We start from the raw sequence: 18,759 nt of genomic DNA on the forward strand, positions 1-18,759 counted from the left end.
GGACTTCCCAAAAGCAGGTTAATCCCTATAGTACTGAATTTATACTATGGAATCCAGCAAATTACGGTGTATAAAACTTGAGCTTCACCTGATAAATATCTACAATAACTCATTGGATGTGAATGTGTTGGAAAAAGAGAATGCTGCAGAGCTACCGAGTGTCTTAAAGCCTCCTTCAACTCAATCTAAGATTTTTTTTTAATCAGCAAATTTCTATATACATAATGGTAATCAAGGGGAAAATATAATACAGTCATGTTTTTTCATGAGGTTTCTAATTTAATATTTTTGATGCAACATAATCATTCTTCTAAATACTCATATTGAGGGATATTTCATATTCTTTCATGTATGACCAAACATCAATTTTGGAATGCATTATGAATATAGCAATCACCCAAGAAACTATTTCTGTATTTCTTTTTGTAAATCAATTCAACTTTATAACTATTATTTAACTCTCTACCACATGAAACAAAAGGACTTAACATGACAGAAAAGTGAGCATAAATAAGAAATGTTTCTATGTTTAAACAATGAAAAGGCTTTTAAAATGAATATACAATTAGAATACAAAGGTGACCTGCAACGCGGCTCACTAGGCTAATCCTCCGCCTTGCGGCGCTGGCACACCGGGTTCTAGTCCCGGTCAGGGCGCCGGATTCTGTCCCGGTTGCCCCTCTTCCAGGCCAGCTCTCTGCTGTGGCCAGGGAGTGCAGTGGAGGATGTCCCAAGTGCTTGGGCCCTGCACCCCATGGGAGACCAGGAGAAGTACCTGGCTCCTGCCATCGGATCAGCGCGGTGCGCTGGCCACAGCGGCCATTGGAGGGTGAACCAACGGCAAAGGAAGACCTTTCTCTCTGTCTCTCTCACTGTCCACTCTGTCAAAAAATAAATAAAAAATAAAAAAAAGAATACAAAGGTATGGTAAGTGCTAAAAAGATTACAAACATAGCCTGCAGGTTATAAGCAGTATTTTATTCAAGCAAGAAAGTTTTATGAAAATCATATTAGCAGATATATGACTAGTGGAATTTGAATTTGAATAAGTGGAAAAAAGCTAAGACTGGTATGAGGACACATATGAGTGCCATATATGGGGGAGGGGGAACCAACATATCCAAATAAATACTGGTTAGAAGATGAAGTGGAAGACATAATTTATACAGCAAATTATAGTAAAATATTTAAGCATACATTTGACAAAACATAAAACTTCTAAGAAAAATGTTTAGAGACTCCTAAAAAATACAGAACTAACTTGAACAGACAGATATTTTTTCCATGTTTTGGATATATTGTTTTAAGTATATTAATTTTTCATGTACCTATGAATATCGCTAATAAAAAATTTATAAACTTAATTCACTCTCAAGAGAAAAAAAGCAGCTTATTTTGACTGGCCCCAGGACACAGCTTTACAGCTTCAAAGCTTCTCACTCACTAGGCTTAGTGGAAGGTATGTCTGGGTGTGACTGAAAGAAATTAGTACAAAGACGTCAGGCCCAGGTAACCTAATGATGGGCACCTTGATAAGGAGGGGGAGTTCCCCAGGGGCCAGGCTGATCCCATCTGGGACTTTACCTGCTTCACTACAGCGCACTTCAGTGCAGCAACCATGGCGTGCTAAGGGACAGAGCGTTCAGGATCCAACAGTGGACAAAGTGGTAGCATGCAATGTCAAGAAGGTTACACACTCGACAGTGGGGCTCTTATTTCAGATCCGGAAAATTAATGACTTCTCAATACAGGGGGCGGGGAAGGAAACAAAAGAGAAGTAATTCATACCCTGAAACCTGGTGGGAGGGGTCATGCTTTCATCTAATTTTAATTATTGGTACCAAGTTTAATGTAATATACAAGCAAAGAAGAGACACAACCATTGCCTTAAGCTGGTTTCCATGGGAAAAAAATACTGTCAGATTTATTCTTACAGGGTTTTGTTTTACTGGAAAAACACCCAAGTGGATCTGAAGGAAGCAGGAACAGACACATGGAGAAGTGAAACTGAGAGGCCAATGACACAGACTCTGGATCTCACGTGATGCTGCAAGATTTCAAGTTGAGCCGCAGCTCCGGCTGATACGGCCATCTGGGGAGTGAACCAGTGGATGGAAGACCTCTCCCTCTGTCTCTACCTCTCTAACTCCGTCTTTCAAATAAAACAAATCTTAAAAAAAAAAAAAAATACTACATATCAGAATCTATGACATTTTCTCAGTTCTCAGGTGTATTTGGAATAAACTTAAGTGGAGTGGTAAATATTCCCCTCAATATTTTTATAGAACATGCAATAAAGTTAAAGTAATATTTTAGGAGTGTCTTTGCAGGGCAATACAAAGTAAAAGTTGTGACCAGAGGAGCAAAGGGATAATTCTTGTCCATCTCATTTAGTATTCAGGTTATATATGCAGGAATACAGGAGTATTACATGTCCGTGAATAACCCCAAGTTCTCAGCTATGTAAAGAGGAAAGATAAGGTCTCAGAATTATTTATAGGACCTCCTCTACATAGAGATTTGAGAGAATTCAGTGAGTATACACATGTGTCTTCTAAATGGTCACTAAGCCTCACCAAGATACAGTCTTTAATAAGACCACTTTCTCAGTCTCCCAGGTTAGGGAGGGCACAGTGGGGGAAAGGTTCATTAGACATCTGCAGAGTTACTATTAATGGCTCAGCAGGCCCTCTGCTCCAGCACCCTCTGTTGGTGCTGGTCTCAGGCCTCCACTATCCCATATATGCTCATTTGGATTATTAGCCCTGAGATGTCTGTGAATCATCATTAGCTCCAGTTAGCACAAAAATGCTTTCCATATTATTGTCCATTATGTCAAAGATTATCTCAGTAGAGCTGTTTTCAACCCAGACAATAGTTATTTTTCCTTCCTAGCTCTCATGCACTTAGGTTTATCTTTCTTGAGCACTTAGACATCACTGGTGCTACAGAGTCTTATTGCTCAGGTGACCTCTGAGTCTCAGCCAAGTCACTCTTTCCCAGAGGTATTGAAGAGCTATTGTTCTGTTCATCATTACTTGTACAGCCCTTTCTTGGTCTCAGTGCCTTCTGGCTCCTTTCTCCCTCCATTAGCTTCCTTTGATTCCTACAAGTCTCCAAACTGCCCCCTAACTATGAATTCCACAGTAATGTCCTCAATCTGGCACATATCAAGACTTATTCTAGTGGTTTCTTTGCACTAGGCAAGTCCAACTTAAAAACAAAAAGCCCAATCTATTTTCAATAGGAGATAATGCTGTCTGAAAGCCTGGGGATAAAAGTTAAGCCCATTGAAAATCAATAAAAAGCCCTTCAAAAGGCCACCATTTTCTTTAATGGAATATTTCTAAGTGGTGGATGTCCCATACCACCAGGCAGCTTGGTAATAGGATTGATTTTTATATAACTCTAGCTCAGGAACATGCAACTATTATAGGGAAGGTAGAGGGACTGAGAAAAATAAATTTCTATGCCTTCTCCCCAGCACAACTCCACATTCCTTTTGAAGAAAAAAAAAATACTTCTGCAATGGAGTGTTAGGGAGCAGTTTCCCAGCTACAATTGAGTGGTGGGTATTCAACCCAGAAGTCTCCGGAATATACCACATTCCCAACTCTGCTAGTAATTTCAGTAAAAGGCGCTGCTATGGTTTGGATATTATTTATCCCTTCCAAAATTCATGTTGGAGTTTTAGTATCCACTGTGATATATTAGAAGGGTAGAAACTTAATCCTACTGTGGTAATCAGAGGTGGAACCTTAGGGAGGTGATTATGATTAGATAAGGTTAGCAGAATACAGCACCCATGATTAAAGGTTGGGGGCTTTTATAACAGAGACCAGGAAGTACAAACGCACATTCTCTGCCCCTAGCCGTGAGATGCTCTACACCAACCTCGGTATTCTGTCAGCAAGAAAGCCAAAGACAGCTGCACCTCCTCACGGAACTACGAGCCACAATATAAACCTCTTTTCATTAAAACTTATGTGTCCTGTAGCATTGTGTTAATTAGCAACAGAAAAATACAGAGACTCTCACTTAACTTCCTCAGGGTATAAATTGAAGAGAAAGATACCTGTCCATCGTATCAGGACCGTGCTCAGGCAGTATCAACTGGTGATTTTATGTAACAAGGTAGGTAAGGCCTTGAAAAATACAGAATATGACAATAAACATGAGTTATCGCAAAGGAATTTAGGAAATTATTTAAAAGCTCCCAAAACAATTTCAATCCTATCCAAAGGTAAGCATGATAAGTCATTCTCCCTAGTAAAGCAGCAAGCAAAGGGAAGAACAAGAAGGACCTTCATCTGAGAAATTGGTCCTGGGCCAGTTCTATTAGATGTGAATTCAGGTATTTCACCTCCACAGATAGCCATGAACTTGTCCATTTGACTTTTTCTGCTTTTACTCAAGTCCTGCCTTTGATTTGGAACTCTTCTGACCTCCAATACCACCTCCCAGCCCATCCATGTCTTTGTCCTGCTGACCCCAACATCTCATAACTGACTTCATCTCTCATGACCAAAGCAGTCATGGGCCTGCATATCCTGACCTCCCTATCCATAGGTTCGTGATGAGTTCATTTGAACACACACAGAACTGTCAGAAACTTTAGGCAAGGCAGGAGTCTAGAAGAACAAGTGACAACATAGCAACTCACACTATTGTAGATTATTCTATGACTAAAACCCAGTCTACATGAACATATAGCTCAGCTGTTCATCCAAAAAGCAGCTATGGGAAATAGCTGGAAATAAGATACATTGAAGAAAGATCAACATTTAGGTGATGACCCATGACCAGTGCCCCATTCAGGGCCTGGCTGCTCAAAATTACATTCCAGGCGGATTAAAGATTCTGGAACTAGTATTTGAGTTCTGCACCTGCACTTTTCTCTTTAAGGGAACTATTTAGACATCCTGAATTTATAAAGAACTCACCATTACTTCTCTCTGCCCTTTCTCCCTTTCCTTCACCACTGGAGTTCTTCTCAAAGAGCGGAAATTCCTGAATCTTTGACTTCTGTGAGATGAGAATTGTAGAATGTGTTGGTCCTCTGGAGAGCTCATGCATTCAGAAGTGAAAAAATGAAGAAATGTTAAAAGTTATGTGGATCAATTGGAAATGTACATTTTCAGTTAAGCAAAAACCCTGCTGTTTTCTTAACAAGAATTTCAGTGGTAAGTGGCCTTAAGGTTGACCAGCAACCCAGTGATTTTTAATCAAACATCAAGGTTATCTTTAGATCCCACTATTACTTTGAAATGCTACTCTCAAAATGGTTCCTCATCACGATGTCCAGCCAGTGTCTCTGTGTGCAGGATAACTTTCTTCTCGGCTCAGTACCCGAGGGGGCAAGGATGATCATTGATTCCTAACTCATGAGGCTCTTAATATTCAAATGTGTAGATCAGTGAACTGCCAGTTCTATGTAGTGTTCTACAATAAGCTACCACCTAAAATAACGATGAAGAAAGGAAGAGCACAAATTAGAATAAGTAAAATTATCATCTAACTTTCTATTCAGTGTAATGAAGAGAAGTATACCGAGGGCAAATCCCTATTTAACATGTAACTACAGATCTACAGAATGGTAAAACAAAACAGAAGAGAGGCAGCCGCAAATACACAGACAGAGCCAGTAAAAGACAAGAACAGAGATGCCAACAGAGCTTCAGAGGACACAGACCACTTTGCTCTTTGCGGCCAACAGAGGGCTTCTGGAGGAGGTAGCCTCTGAGTTAGACTAAGGGGTAAGTGGGATAGAAAAGTGAGCTGAAGCAGCAGAGGCATTTGGAAACCTTGCATATGAGACTGTGGGAGTTATATTTAATGAAAACAAAAAAGCCACTATAGTGGATAATCAGAAATACGACCAAAGTTCTGCCAAAAGGTAATTTGGAATTAACATAAATAGTAGATTGGAGAAAACTAAGAAGTCTAGTGAATCCAGAAATTAGGGACTGGAGCTGACACTGGAACAATATGACCAGACAGTGAGACATAATCTTAAGGCCTTGTCATCCAAGGGAGTGTACAGTAAGAGAAAAGGGGGAGCCAGTGACCGTGACCTAAGTGATTATGGCCATGCCAGTGGCAGCAAGGTCAGTAGGATCATCATCTCACAGAGCTGGAGTTGAAAAATGTGGAGAGAATTCTCATTTCCAAAGGTTGTGTTTTAATGCTTTCTGGCATTAGATAAGTCAAGCAGGTGCTTGACAATAGAGCCAAAAATTTGGGAGAAAGGTAAAGGGATAGGATTTAAATTTATAAGCAAAGTGTCATTGAAACTCAGTGAATGGATAAGAAACTGGGGTAGGCAGGAGTGTGCAAGAGGGCTATGGAGTATGGGCTGCTCCACTTCTGATTCAGCTCCCTGCTAATGCACCTGGGAAAGCACTGGAAGATGGTCCAAGTGCTTGGGCCCCTGCACCCATGTGGGAGGAAGCTCCTGGCTTCTGACTTCAGACTGGCCCAGCTCCAGCTGTTGCAGCCATTTAGTGAGTAAACCAGCAGATGGAAGACTTTTCTCTCTGTCTCTACCTCTTTTTCAAATAAAATAAATCTTAAAAACATTAAAAAGAAGGCTATGGAGGAGAGGGGTGAGGAAGGAGCCTCAAAATCTAGAAAATGCCAATACGTAGAAGATTTTGTTGTCCCCACATTTATCACACTGTATAGATGTTATCTGAGGGCAAAGACTGCCTTGATCACTATCATCATCACAAGTGTCTCCCACAGTACATATGGAGACACTTCAAGGACATCATTGAATAGATGAAGACAAAGGGGGAGAGAAACAATATAGGGGGTAGAATCTCCAAAAGGAACTATATAATATGATGAGTCTAATCAAGAAGAGAGAATTTCAAAGAAAGCTGTCCATGGAACCATTGCCTACACCAAACTTAAGAACAAGCTGAGAGAAAGCTCTTGAATTTGGCAATTAGACGCATTCAGAACATCTAAGAAGCTGAGAAGACTTTAGCAAAGTAGTCACGGTAGCAACTGTTACAATGAATTGTCTAGGAACCCCCAAGCTTTACACACACACACACACACACGTGTACTAGGGCTTTTTATAGCTTCAGCTTTAAAAGGAGACAGGATTTGGCAGAATCACAGAGCCAAAGAAAACTTGCCCTAAAAGAATTTCCCAAAAAGTATTTATATATGTTAACAAACACTAGGAAAAGGTAAGTTTTATGGTAAAAATAGCTTAGGAGAGCAATCCTGTTGAGTAAGAAAAGGTAAGACGACTTCATGATTACAGAACTTCTCAGAACCTTTAACAAGCTACTGTGAGCTCTAAGTATTCAAAAGGAAGAGGACAGTCTATATGACAACTCAAGCTTACTTGACAAAATGATAAGTATTAGGTTGACAGACTAGAATATGTGGTAAGGGATGGGAAGAAAATTTCATAAGCTGAAGAATAATAGGAAGTAGAAGACTACAGAAGCATTAGATAGAAAAAAGCGGTGGGAGCAGGTTTCAGGAAGTGTAGCCAGGGAAGTGACCAGAGTGGCTAGGTGAGGGCGGCAAGGCTGCTGCTTCCTCAGCTATGCGAGAGACCCGAAGAGAAGGTGAGGAGCAGTCAGTGCCTCTCCATGGAGGAAGGGAGTTAAGGGAACTCAGAAGGCTTTGTTCTTTTCAGAAAAGATTAAGTACACAGGTTGACTAAGAGGAAGAGAAACATGGTGCTCTGGAGACCTGGGGGGGGGGGGGTACAGCAAGAACAAGAATAAAAGGGAAGAAAAGTAGGTGGGCAACTATCAGTTCCAAAAATCTGCTTTAGTTGTCCAAATTATAATTATGCCTACACTTAGTGTTAAATTTTTTTAATTATTTGAAAAGCAGAGAACAAAGAGACAAATCTTCCATCCACTGATTGATTCCCCAAATGCACAATGGCTGGTGTCAGGCCAGTCACAAGCCAAGAGCACAGCACTCAATCCAGGATTCCCAGTGGGTGACAGGAATCCAAGTACTAGAGCCATAGCTACATCCCAGGATTTCATGAACAGGAAGCTGGAATGGGAAGCAGAGCCAAGACTGAACCCAAGCACTCCAATATGGGGTATCCTACACAGCAACTTAACCATTGTTTCAAATGCCTACCCCTTGCAGTGTAAATGTAATGGAATTTTCCCCATAGCTATGCTTGCATCAGTTATGTGTTCAAAGATTTTCATTACAATATTAGAGAACAAAATTTTTAGACATATAAATGTAAGTTAATTCAGAGCCATTAATAAATTGGGACATATCCTTACATCAAAACTAGGTAAACTGACAATACTGACTCAGGGCTGGCATTGTAGCACAGTGAGCTAAGCTTATCATTATTCTGCTTCAAGTACCAGCTGCTCTACTTCCTATTTAGCTTCTCGCTAACATGCCAGGGAAGGCAACAGTGGATGACCCAAGTACTTGGACACCTGGCAGCCATGTGGAAGACCTGCCTGGAGTTCTGAGCTCCTGGCTCTAGCCTGGCCCAGCAATGGCCATTGAGGCCATTTGGGGATTGAAAAGTAGATGGGAGATCTCCCCTTCCACCCCATCTTTCAAATTAATAGAGTTTAATAAAAGACATTGACTCAGAAAAATGTCAAGATTATTAAGTGAATAAAGCAGTTTATAGAGTATGTATTGTATTAATCCATGTGAAAAGCAAACGTGCAGGGCCGGCGCTGTGGCACAGCTGGTTAATGCCCTGGCCAGCATCCCATATGGGCGTCTGTTCGAGACCCAGCTGCTCTACTTCTGATCCAGCTCTCTGCTGTGGCCTGGGAAAGCAACAGAAAATGGCCCAAGGCCTTGGGCCCCTGCACCCATGTGGGAAGACCTGGAGGAGGCTCCTGGCTCCGGATCGGCGCAGCTCTGGCCATTGCAGCCAGTTGGGGAGTGAACCATCAAATAGAAGACCTCTCTCTCTGCCTCTCCTCTCTGTGTAACTCTGACTTTCAAATAAGTAAATCTTCAAAAAAAAAAAAAAAAGGCATATGTGCATGCACATGTGATTAACAAAATAACTGGTGATTGCAGATCAAGCAGATACTTGTAGGTTTGGGAGAACCATGGATATTAAGGAAAGGAAGTGTTTACTTAATATCCTTCTGTCCAGATATTGTGAGCACATACTGTATTTATAATTTTTATAGTTTGTCATTTCTGGGTCTCCTCTCTCAACAGCCCTCCTGCTCTTCCATTGCAGCACAGAAAATCAGCAATCGATTGTCCTGGCTCTCAAGAACCAAGAGCAAGCTTAACTTCCATGCTGTGCTTCAGACCTTCCTGAATCTCAGGGCCTCGGGCACGAAAGAGTCTGCTCTGAACTGCAGATAATTCACTTTGTGACCAATCCCTTCTGGGTCTCTGATCGTTGGACCATGAAAATCTCATCCAGTTCCAAGTTTGATTCCAGTTTTGTAGCAGTCTACAAAGGGCTATGCCAGGACAATGCAACACATTAGTTTAGAAGGAAAAAAGTTTTCTTGTTTACAATAGAGTTGAATCCTAGAATATAAGTATATTTGTAAGTGATCATGCACAACCAAGAACAAGTGAAAATAGATTTTTGGAAGTAATTTTCTTGAGAACAGATTGCTTAAATATCCATTTTATTATTGCTTCTCTGAATCCATTTTGTTCTATTTTGAAATATTCATTGAAAATAAGTAAATTAAAAGTATTTAATACTTTTCAGAAAATCCAGTTCGAATTTGTTGCAGTTAACAGTGCAGATGCTTCTTATAGCCACTAGGGGTCAGACTACTACGTTGATACAAGCCAAGCCCCATGTGGAAAGTAGTTTGTATTAATTGGTTGAAGGCTATGCTAACTTATTTTCCTACATAAGAATGGAAGACTGCTCATATAAATTAAACATTACAGAAGGAAGATAATGAGAAAGAATGCATTTGACAGCAGACTCAGAAAGTTGAAACTATCATATATAATAAATATAACATAATAAAGAAGTTTCATCCTTAATAAAAATTTCAATTATTCACTTGCTCCTTCTGGTTGGCAAGCTATTACTTCAATCTAAGTGGGTCAGATTGGAGGATTGATCATTGAACTGGGAAAATGCTAGGAGAACTGAAACAACTGAATTCATGAAACTGTCAGCAAAGAAGAAATCCTGCATACAAGGATGGGCTGCATGACTAGCAGAGGATTGAGATGGATGGCAAAACATCTCTGCAGTGATGTCAGCTACGGTAATAAGAAACCTGCATCACCTTACAGCACCATAGGCAGCATGAAGCCCTGGCCTGGGCCTCTGTTTGGTCCCAGCTCTGCCACAAACTGGCCCTGAAGCCTTGAGCAAGCTCCTTCTTTATTGGTTTCCACACATATTCAGAATGAAGGCAAAAGATTACAAGATTTATAAGGGATCTTCAAATTCTAAAATTAAACATTAAGTCATATTGTTATATGTAAGGTTAAGAAAGTGAGGGGAAAACTTGTGAAAAGTAAGAGTTTTTTTAATTTCATTTTTTCACTTGAAAGGTAAGGAAACAAAGATTCCCTTCTGCTGACTCACTCTGTCAATGACCACAACAACTGGGGCCACGCCACAGAGTTCCAGCAGTCCAGAACTCAGTTCAGTTCCCCAGGTGTCAGGGACTCAGCTACTTAAGCCATCACCTGCCATCTCCCGGGGTATACACTGGTAGGAAGCCAGAAACAGCAACAGAAGGCAGGACTCCGATTCAAGCACTGTGATGTAGGATACAGGCATCCCAGGTGATATCTTGACTGCTGAATCATACCCCAGCCTGAGAAAATTGTTTAGAGAAGGTGTTACCTTCAATATACATTGTTATCAATTTTCTTCATTTGGAAAATGGAATGGGTGGGCAGTTGGCCTAGCCGTTAGGACACTGATTGGAATACCTATATCCCCTATCAGAGTGCCTGGGTTTGATGCCCATCTGATGTAGATTCCAGCTTCCTGCTAATGTATACCCTAGGAAGCCACAGATGATGGCTGCCCCAGTACTTGGGTCCTGCCACCCATGTGTGAGACCTGGACGGAGTTTCCCATATCCCAGCCTCAGTGCGGCCCAAGCACAGCACTGCTGTGTTTGGATAGTGGATCACATATGAGAGTATGTTCTCTGCTTTTCTCTCTTGCTCTACCATATGACCCAGCTATCCCACTCCTAGGAATTTATCCAAAGGAAATGAAATCAGCATACGAAAGAGTAATATGTACCCCATGTTCATTTCAGTTCAATTTACAACAGCTAAGATACAGAATCAACCCAGATGTCCAACTGAAGACTGGGTAAAGAAATTATGGTATATATACATTATGGAATACTACATAGCAGCAAAAATAAATGCAATCCTGTTGCTTGCAACCAAAATGGATGCAACTGGAAACCATTATAATTAGTGAAATAAGCCAGTCACAAAAAGACAAATACCATATGGTCTCTCTGCTCTGTGGTAACTAATAGAATACTTAAAATATAATCTATAGGAGTGAAACTGATACCTTGAGATGTGATGATTTTGAACAGCCTTGAATGTCAACGAACGGTGTTTTCTTATTTTTCTTCTCTCAAAATAATAGGTAGACAAACAATACTGACTCAGGACTGCCATTGTAGCACTGTGAGCTAAGCTTATCATTATGCTGGTTCAAGTCCCAGCTGCTCTATTTCCTATCTAGCATCTCTTTTTTCTTCACACTATTCAGTGAACTCTCTACGTAGTTTAGGATTAATCTTATGAGAATAAAATTAACTGAAAATAGATCTCAGTAAAAAAAAAAGGGGGGGGGCTTATGAGGGAAGAGGAAGAAGGGTGAGTGTGTGGGTGGGAGGGAGGGAGGGCAGGAGAATCACCATGTTCCCAAATTTGTATCTATTCAATGCACAAAGTTGTATTCCTTAGAATAAAAAAAAATAGTGACAACATCAAATGCTGACAAGGATGTGGAGAAATTGGCTCATTCATGCATTGCTGGTGGAAACAAAATGCTCATCTCCCTGGAAGTCAATTTGTCAGTTTCTTAAAAATATAACCATGGGATGGCGTTGTGGCATAGGAGGTTAAGCTGCTGCCAGCAGCAGCAGTATCTGATATGGGTGCCGGTTTGAGTCCCAGCTAGACCACATCTGATCCAGCTCCCTGCTAATGGCCTGCAATGGTCCAAGTACTTGGGCCCCCTTTTACCCACATGGGAAACCTGGAAGAAGCTCCTGGCTTTGGACTGACCCAGCCCTGGCCACTACAGCTATCTGGGGAATGAACCATCAGATGGATCCCTTTGTCCCTCCTTCTCTGACTCCTATTTCCAAGTGAATAAATCTTTAAAATTATATATGGTTTATATACACACATAACAATCAGATACCCAGAAATTATACTTTCCAGCTCTTAGAAAAAATAAAATTTATACCACACAAAAACGTGGCCTGAGTGTTTTTAAGCATTTGTGGTTACCTACAATAAGCACAGCTCAGGTATCCTTCAACCACACAAGTACTCAGCAATAAAAGTGGAATGATCTTGTGATATGTGCAACAAGGTGGATGAATTTCCAGAGAATTGGGATAAGTCAAAAATAAAATCCCAAAAGGTTACCTACTGTATGATTCCACTTATATAACATTCTCAAGAAATAAAATGTGCGAAGCAGAAGACAGGTTAGTGACTGCCAGCGATAAGAGTAAGGAAAAGGAATCGGGGGAAAGGAAGGAAGGCTGGCTTCAAAAGGGCAACACCAGGATTCCTGCAGTGGTGAGAAGTTTGTCTCTAGATTATTAATGTAGAAGTCCTGGTTGTACTGTTTTACTAGAGGTGAGCGAGTAGGGATGCACAGAATTCCTCTGTATTATTTCTTACAACTTTAAGAAAATATATCTCAAGATGATAACCAGTTATATATCTAAACTTCAGTTTTATGTATCAATACATGTTTGGGTATATATATTTATATGTAACTAAATCTATAAACAATGGCTTCAAGTTCAGTTATAGAAATGAGACTATAGCAGCTATATTTTTCTTTGCTGTGTGCAAGTGATTCAGCTATTTTCCATCAGTTCCATATCTACCCTTTTCTTCTGTGTTTGAAGCTAGTATTGCACAAAAGACATTTATGGTTTTTCAGCTTCTTCCCTCTTAAGTTTTGCCAATAGCAGGCAACATAAGGAAACTGAAGGGCCAAAGAACCAAGAGACTTATGCCCTCTCATTTGCTCCCTGTGGTCTTTTACTAACATGTCTCCTTCACCTAACGGTAACATTGGGACAGAACAAGTTAAGCCTCCACCTGTGACACTGGTATCCCACATGGGCAGCTGTTTGAGACCTGGCTGTTCCACTTCTAATCCAGCTCCCTGCTAATGCACCTGGGAAAGCAGTAGAGGATGGTCCAAGTCCTTGGGACCCTGAATTCACATGGGAGATCCAGAAAAAGCTCCAGGCTCCTGGTTTTGGTCTTGCCCAGCCCCAGCCCCAGCCCCAGTTGTTGTGACCATTTGGGGAGTACACCAGCAAATGAAGAGCACTTGCTCTGTCTTCTTTTAACTCTGCCATTCAAATAAATAAAAATCTTAAAAAAAAAAAAAGTAGCAAGGCCTTCCAGTTGCAGCAGCTGAATCCCATCTACACCCCCCCCCCCAATATTTATAAAAACCAGTCACACCGGCCGGCGCCGCGGCTCACTAGGCTAATCCTCCGCCTAGCGGCGCCGGCACACCGGGTTCTAGTCCCGGTTGGGGCGCCGGATTCTGTCCCGGTTGCCCCTCTTCCAGGCCAGCTCTCTGCTGTGGCCAGGGAGTGCAGTGGAGGATGGCCCAGGTGCTTGGGCCCTGCACCCCATGGGAGACCAGGAAAAGCACCTGGCTCCTGGCTCCTGCCATCGGATCAGCGCGGTGCGCCGGCCGCAGCGCGCCGACCGCGGCGGCCATTGGAGGGTGAACCAACGGCAAAGGAAGACCTTTCTCTCTGTCTCTCTCTCTCACTGTCCACTCTGCCTGTCAAAAAAAAAAAAAAAAAAAAAAAAAAAAAAAAACCAGTCACACCGAACAGGTGTCAGCAAATTTTGCCTATAAAGACCAAACAGTAAACATCTAAGGTTTTCAGGCCATACATTCTCATAGCTATTCTCAATTCTAGGTCATAGGAGTCATAGATAATATTTAGATGAGTGTGGTAAATATAACTATTTATAGACATGGAAATTGAATTTCATGCAATTTGTATCACAAAATATTAATGGTATGGGTTGAATTATACCCCCTCAAATGTATGTGGCTATCCTAACCCTCTGTACCTGGAAATGTGATCTCATCTGGAAGTAAGGTCTCTTTACAGATAAAATCAAGCTAAAATGAAGTCATTACAGGGGCCCTAATCCAATATGACAGGTGTCCTTGTAAGAGGAAAATACTGTGCAGATGGAAGACAGGAGTGACACAGCTGCAAGCCAAGAAAGGACAAAGATTGGGTGTCACTACCAGAAGCTAGAAAGAAGGCAAGAAGGGCCCCTACCCACAGTCTCAGAGGAGCATAGCCCTGGGGACAACCCAGTTGTGGACTTCTGGACTCCACAACTATGAGAATAAATTTCTGTAGTTTTAAGTCACCCAGCTTGGGGGCAGCGCTGTGGCTCAGATTAAGTCTCTGCCTGCAGCTCCACCATTCCAAATGGGTAACGGTTCAAGTTCCGGCTGCTCTTTCAATCCAGCTCTATGGCCTGGGAAAGCAGTAGAACATAGCTCAAGGGTTTGAGCCCCTGCATCCACATGGGAGACCCTGAAGAAGCTCCTAGCTTCGGATCAGCCTATCTCTGGCCTTTGTGGCCATTTGGGAAATGAACCAGTGGATGGAAGACCTTTCTGTCTCCTTCTCTGTAACTCTCTCAAATTTAAGAAAAAACAAAAAGGCAAGTAAAGGCTAGATTTGGCCTATGGGTATAGTTTGCAGACCCATTATTAATCCGCTCTGCTGCCCTATCACCCTGTGCCCAAATATCAACATCAACCAAATAGTGCCCTTAGGGTCTGAGTGTTGTCTCCACACTACCCAATTTTAAAGATTCCAACCTCTTTGCCTTTTCTTTCACCATTAGGGGAATATGCTTTCTGTAATTGCTATTCCCATTATACTGCTATTCTTTTCCATTATCTCATTAGCAACTTTATACCTAGTTAATAATTTAATAAGTGTATGCCTAGTTAACATTTACATTAAATTCTGAAAATAACTGACTTCTCTTGATCAGACTAACTAGCATGATTTCATTCTTAAAGTTCTCTATGATTTTCTATGAAATACTATGACATTTAAGGATTTTTGATGCCTTGGTAATTATTAAACAGTTTTAGGTAACTAAGACAACTCTTTGCAGAACTGGTATTTGTCATAAGAATTGCATGCTTTGTCACATACTTTAATAGTCTCATTCCTATGAGAATTTCCAGTCCTTTGAAAGAACTAAGGAGTTAATTCCATGCTTTGCTGAAGGAAGGAAGACTACCAATGTTGTACTAAGTTAAACAAGCACCTACCCTTTGACCAAGAATCCTATCCTAGGTATTTACCCAAGAGAAACAAACACAGACAAAAAGATTGTGCAAAAGCATTATTGTCAACTCTGCATATAATCTAAAGTGTCCATCAGATAACAAGGTATATCCATACAATGAAATGCTACTTATCAATTAAAAGGGATGAACTAATACACAGAACTTGGCTCAATTTCAGAAACATTATGTTGAACAAAAAGATACAAGTGAGTATGTAAGATTGTTTATAGAGAAGTTCAAAAATAGTTAAGAGTTCTCTTCCCACTCCCCCATCCCCTCCCTACCCACCTCCTACCTTCTTCCTTCCCTCTCTTCCCCTCTCTCTCAGGAAGAGAGGATCATCCATTTCCTGGTTGGCTTGGCTTCCCAAATTGCCCACGACAACTGGGGCTGGGCCAGGCCAAAGCCTGGAACCTGGAACTCAACCTAGGTTCCCCCAAGTTAGTGCCAGGGATGCATGTGCTTGAGCCATCAGCGGCTGCCTCCTAGGGGCATGCCTCAGCAGGAAGGAACTGGAAGCAGAGCAAGGACCCAACCCATCCCAAGCAGCAAGCAGCATCTTTACCACTGTGCCGAATGCTCATTCCACGCATTCTAGTCTAGGATTCTCACCCTGGGGAGAGAAAAGAATGTCAAAGGCAAAGGAGCAGGAGGGAATTCAGGGTAAGGACTCCAAAGCCTTACAAACTTGTCAAAGCTCATTAATCTGTACTTTCAAAATGAAAGCATTCCACTTAAACTAAATTTTACTTAAAACATTTAATAACCAAGAAAATATGAAGGCATAGTTAGATTTCTAATTTTCAGACCTTAAATAACCTTTGAAGTTACTCTAAACCATGAGAAGGCAACTACCAAAACTGGTCTTGTCTATTTTACATCTATTTTCATATAACCTAAGTATTCACATTAAAAGAGCATTTTTCAAACCTATGAAGATACAGTTTCCAAACAAAATCTGAAAAACTCAAATTTGGTTTTTCCACTATTCCCTCTCTTGAAAAGAATTTGTTTCAGAAGCAAACTTATCATGAAGGTAAGGAAACTGGTACTTCAGAGTCCTTACTTTTCACCAGCTTCTAGAAAGTTCAGGAAGGGGCCCTAGAAATGTGTTCACAAAGTTACCTTTGATAAAATTTTATCAAAGACAGATAATCAACCACAGTGGGTTAAGATCACTGCTTCCTCCCATTTTGCCTTTCTGCTTGGTCAGACTTTCCTCCCTGTTCAGTTTGTGGGAGTGGCTGCAGATATTTTCAGGATTCAGCTCAACTGAGATGGAAACACATTTAATTAGGATGCTGCATGGAATATTCATGTTGCTTGAAGTTACTTCTTTGCATGGTTAATTGCTACCCATCTCATGTAAGAATGACTCTTGAATACTTCTCCCACCCACCTTGCCAACTCACTCTCAGCTCAAAAGGTACAGTATTAGAGGTCATTTTATTGTATTGAGGGTGTCCTGAGAACAGCACCAGAAGTCAGTGAGGAGTGGAGGAGAGAAGAGTTGGAACTACACCAAGGCTGAGGTTGGTCTGTGCAAATGTCTTCCAAACACCACAGGTATAAATCTAGCAAGATTTACTTCTCATCAACTCATCAGAACAGCTTTTTCCAATCTATATGCAGTATATCTATAAAGCAGTATAAACAATTATAAATGGACCAATTTTTTTCTGTTCTGATAGAAATCACATTAGCGACCATTTATTAGGATTTTTTATTTTTAAAATTCAACTATATAAAGAAATAAAATTGAGTGTATTTGTGTGAGAATACATTCCAACTATCAAAATAAGGGTTTTTTAATCAACCAGAAGAAATCCTTAGTTCTGTTTCTGTTCTCATTATAGGAAATATTACAGAGGTACTATGATATAAAAAGGTAATCAAAAGTACACTGCCAAGAAAATACAGAACAAAGTTTTCTTTAGGTGTGACAGGCCACTAGGGTACTTCAAATAGTTCATGGAACAATGGAATTGGCTTTTTTTCTGCAAAAAAAATTGAAATCCATGGTTTTCATAATGCATACTTTCCATGAGTCCTTTGAAAACCTCTTGCACTAATAAACCAGACTTTAAAAATGTCAAATACAACATCAAAGTCTGAACTTACTTTTCTGAATTCACTTTTAAATTGTACTCTATTTTAAAGAAGGCCATCAAATTTTATGTTTCAGAACCCACAGAAGCCTACACATGGATGCCAATATCAACAATCTGAAGAATAAAATGAAATATCAGAGAATATATAGAGAAATGAATAAGTATTCTAGAGCCCTAGGAAGGGGATGACAGGAATGGAGGTAACTCACAATCTTAAAGCAATGAGGTTTTTTCTTTATATCCTTCTACTTTTAATATATATATATACACACACACACACACACACACACAGAAGGATATAAATATATATATAATTTCTCAAACTCTGGTAACAGGAAACCTTAAGTACTCACAGTATCAAAGTCTGAGGAATGCCCCCCCTTCTTTGGGGGGGGGGGGGACTCCATCTACCTAAAATAATTGCCATAGTATCAACAATGGAGTAAGTTAATCTGCTCAAAAGCTATCACTTACCACTGCAAGTACTTGACAGTATGCTTAGACTCAGTTTTAAGACTTTCTAGGAGTGGGTGTTTAACCCAGAAGTTAAGATGCTAATTGAGATGCCCATAGCCCATGTCACAGTGTCTGATTGAGCCCCAGCTCCTCTCCAAGTTCCAGTTTCCTGCTTATATGTACCCCAGGAGGCAGTAGATGATGTTCAAGTCCTTTATTTAAGATTTATTTGAAAGGCAGAATGACAGAGACCGAAATCGATCTTCCCTCTTCTGGTTCACTCCCCAAATGGCCGCAACAGCCAGAAATAGCCCAGGCTGGAGCCGGGAACCTGGAACTCCACCTCAGTGGTAGAGGACCGAGCACTTGGGCCATCTGCTGCTGCTTTCCCAAACACATAAACAGGGAGCTGCATCAGAAAGGGAGCAGCTGGGTTCCAGCTGGCACTCCTATACAAGATGCCAGCATGTCAGGCATCTGCTTAACCTGCTACACCACAACACTGGCCCCTCAAGAACTTGTGTCCTTGTCACCACGTGGGAGACCTAGATTGATTTACCCAGCTTAAGCAGTTGCCAGCATTTGGGGAATGAGCTAGCTTATGGGAATGATATTTCCCTCTCCCTCACTCAA

At 40.9% G+C, this 18,759-nt stretch overlaps 1 long non-coding RNA gene across 36 annotated transcripts in view; it reads right to left on the reverse strand.

The window, feature by feature from the left end:
* LOC103351184 (uncharacterized) overlaps positions 1-18,759 on the reverse strand; it is a 430,373-nt gene that overhangs the window by 381,731 nt on the left and 29,883 nt on the right. For 17 of the 36 annotated variants that reach the window (XR_016217449.1, XR_016217448.1, XR_016217447.1 and 14 more), the window contains one exon: positions 4,944-5,059. The exons of 6 other annotated variants lie outside the window; for them this stretch is intronic. This is a non-coding gene — a long non-coding RNA (uncharacterized LOC103351184). Of the gene's footprint in view, positions 1-1,041; positions 2,171-4,075; positions 4,146-4,943; positions 5,068-16,124; positions 16,173-18,759 lie in introns of those variants that run through there. 13 more of the 36 variants (XR_016217474.1, XR_016217471.1, XR_016217464.1 and 10 more) reach the window with 9 other exon arrangements.

The sequence above is a fragment of the Oryctolagus cuniculus genome, chromosome 12 (assembly GCF_051225735.1).
Source record: "Oryctolagus cuniculus isolate XC-2025 breed Fujian yellow rabbit chromosome 12, ASM5122573v1, whole genome shotgun sequence".
NCBI classification, from domain to species: domain Eukaryota; kingdom Metazoa; phylum Chordata; class Mammalia; order Lagomorpha; family Leporidae; genus Oryctolagus; species Oryctolagus cuniculus.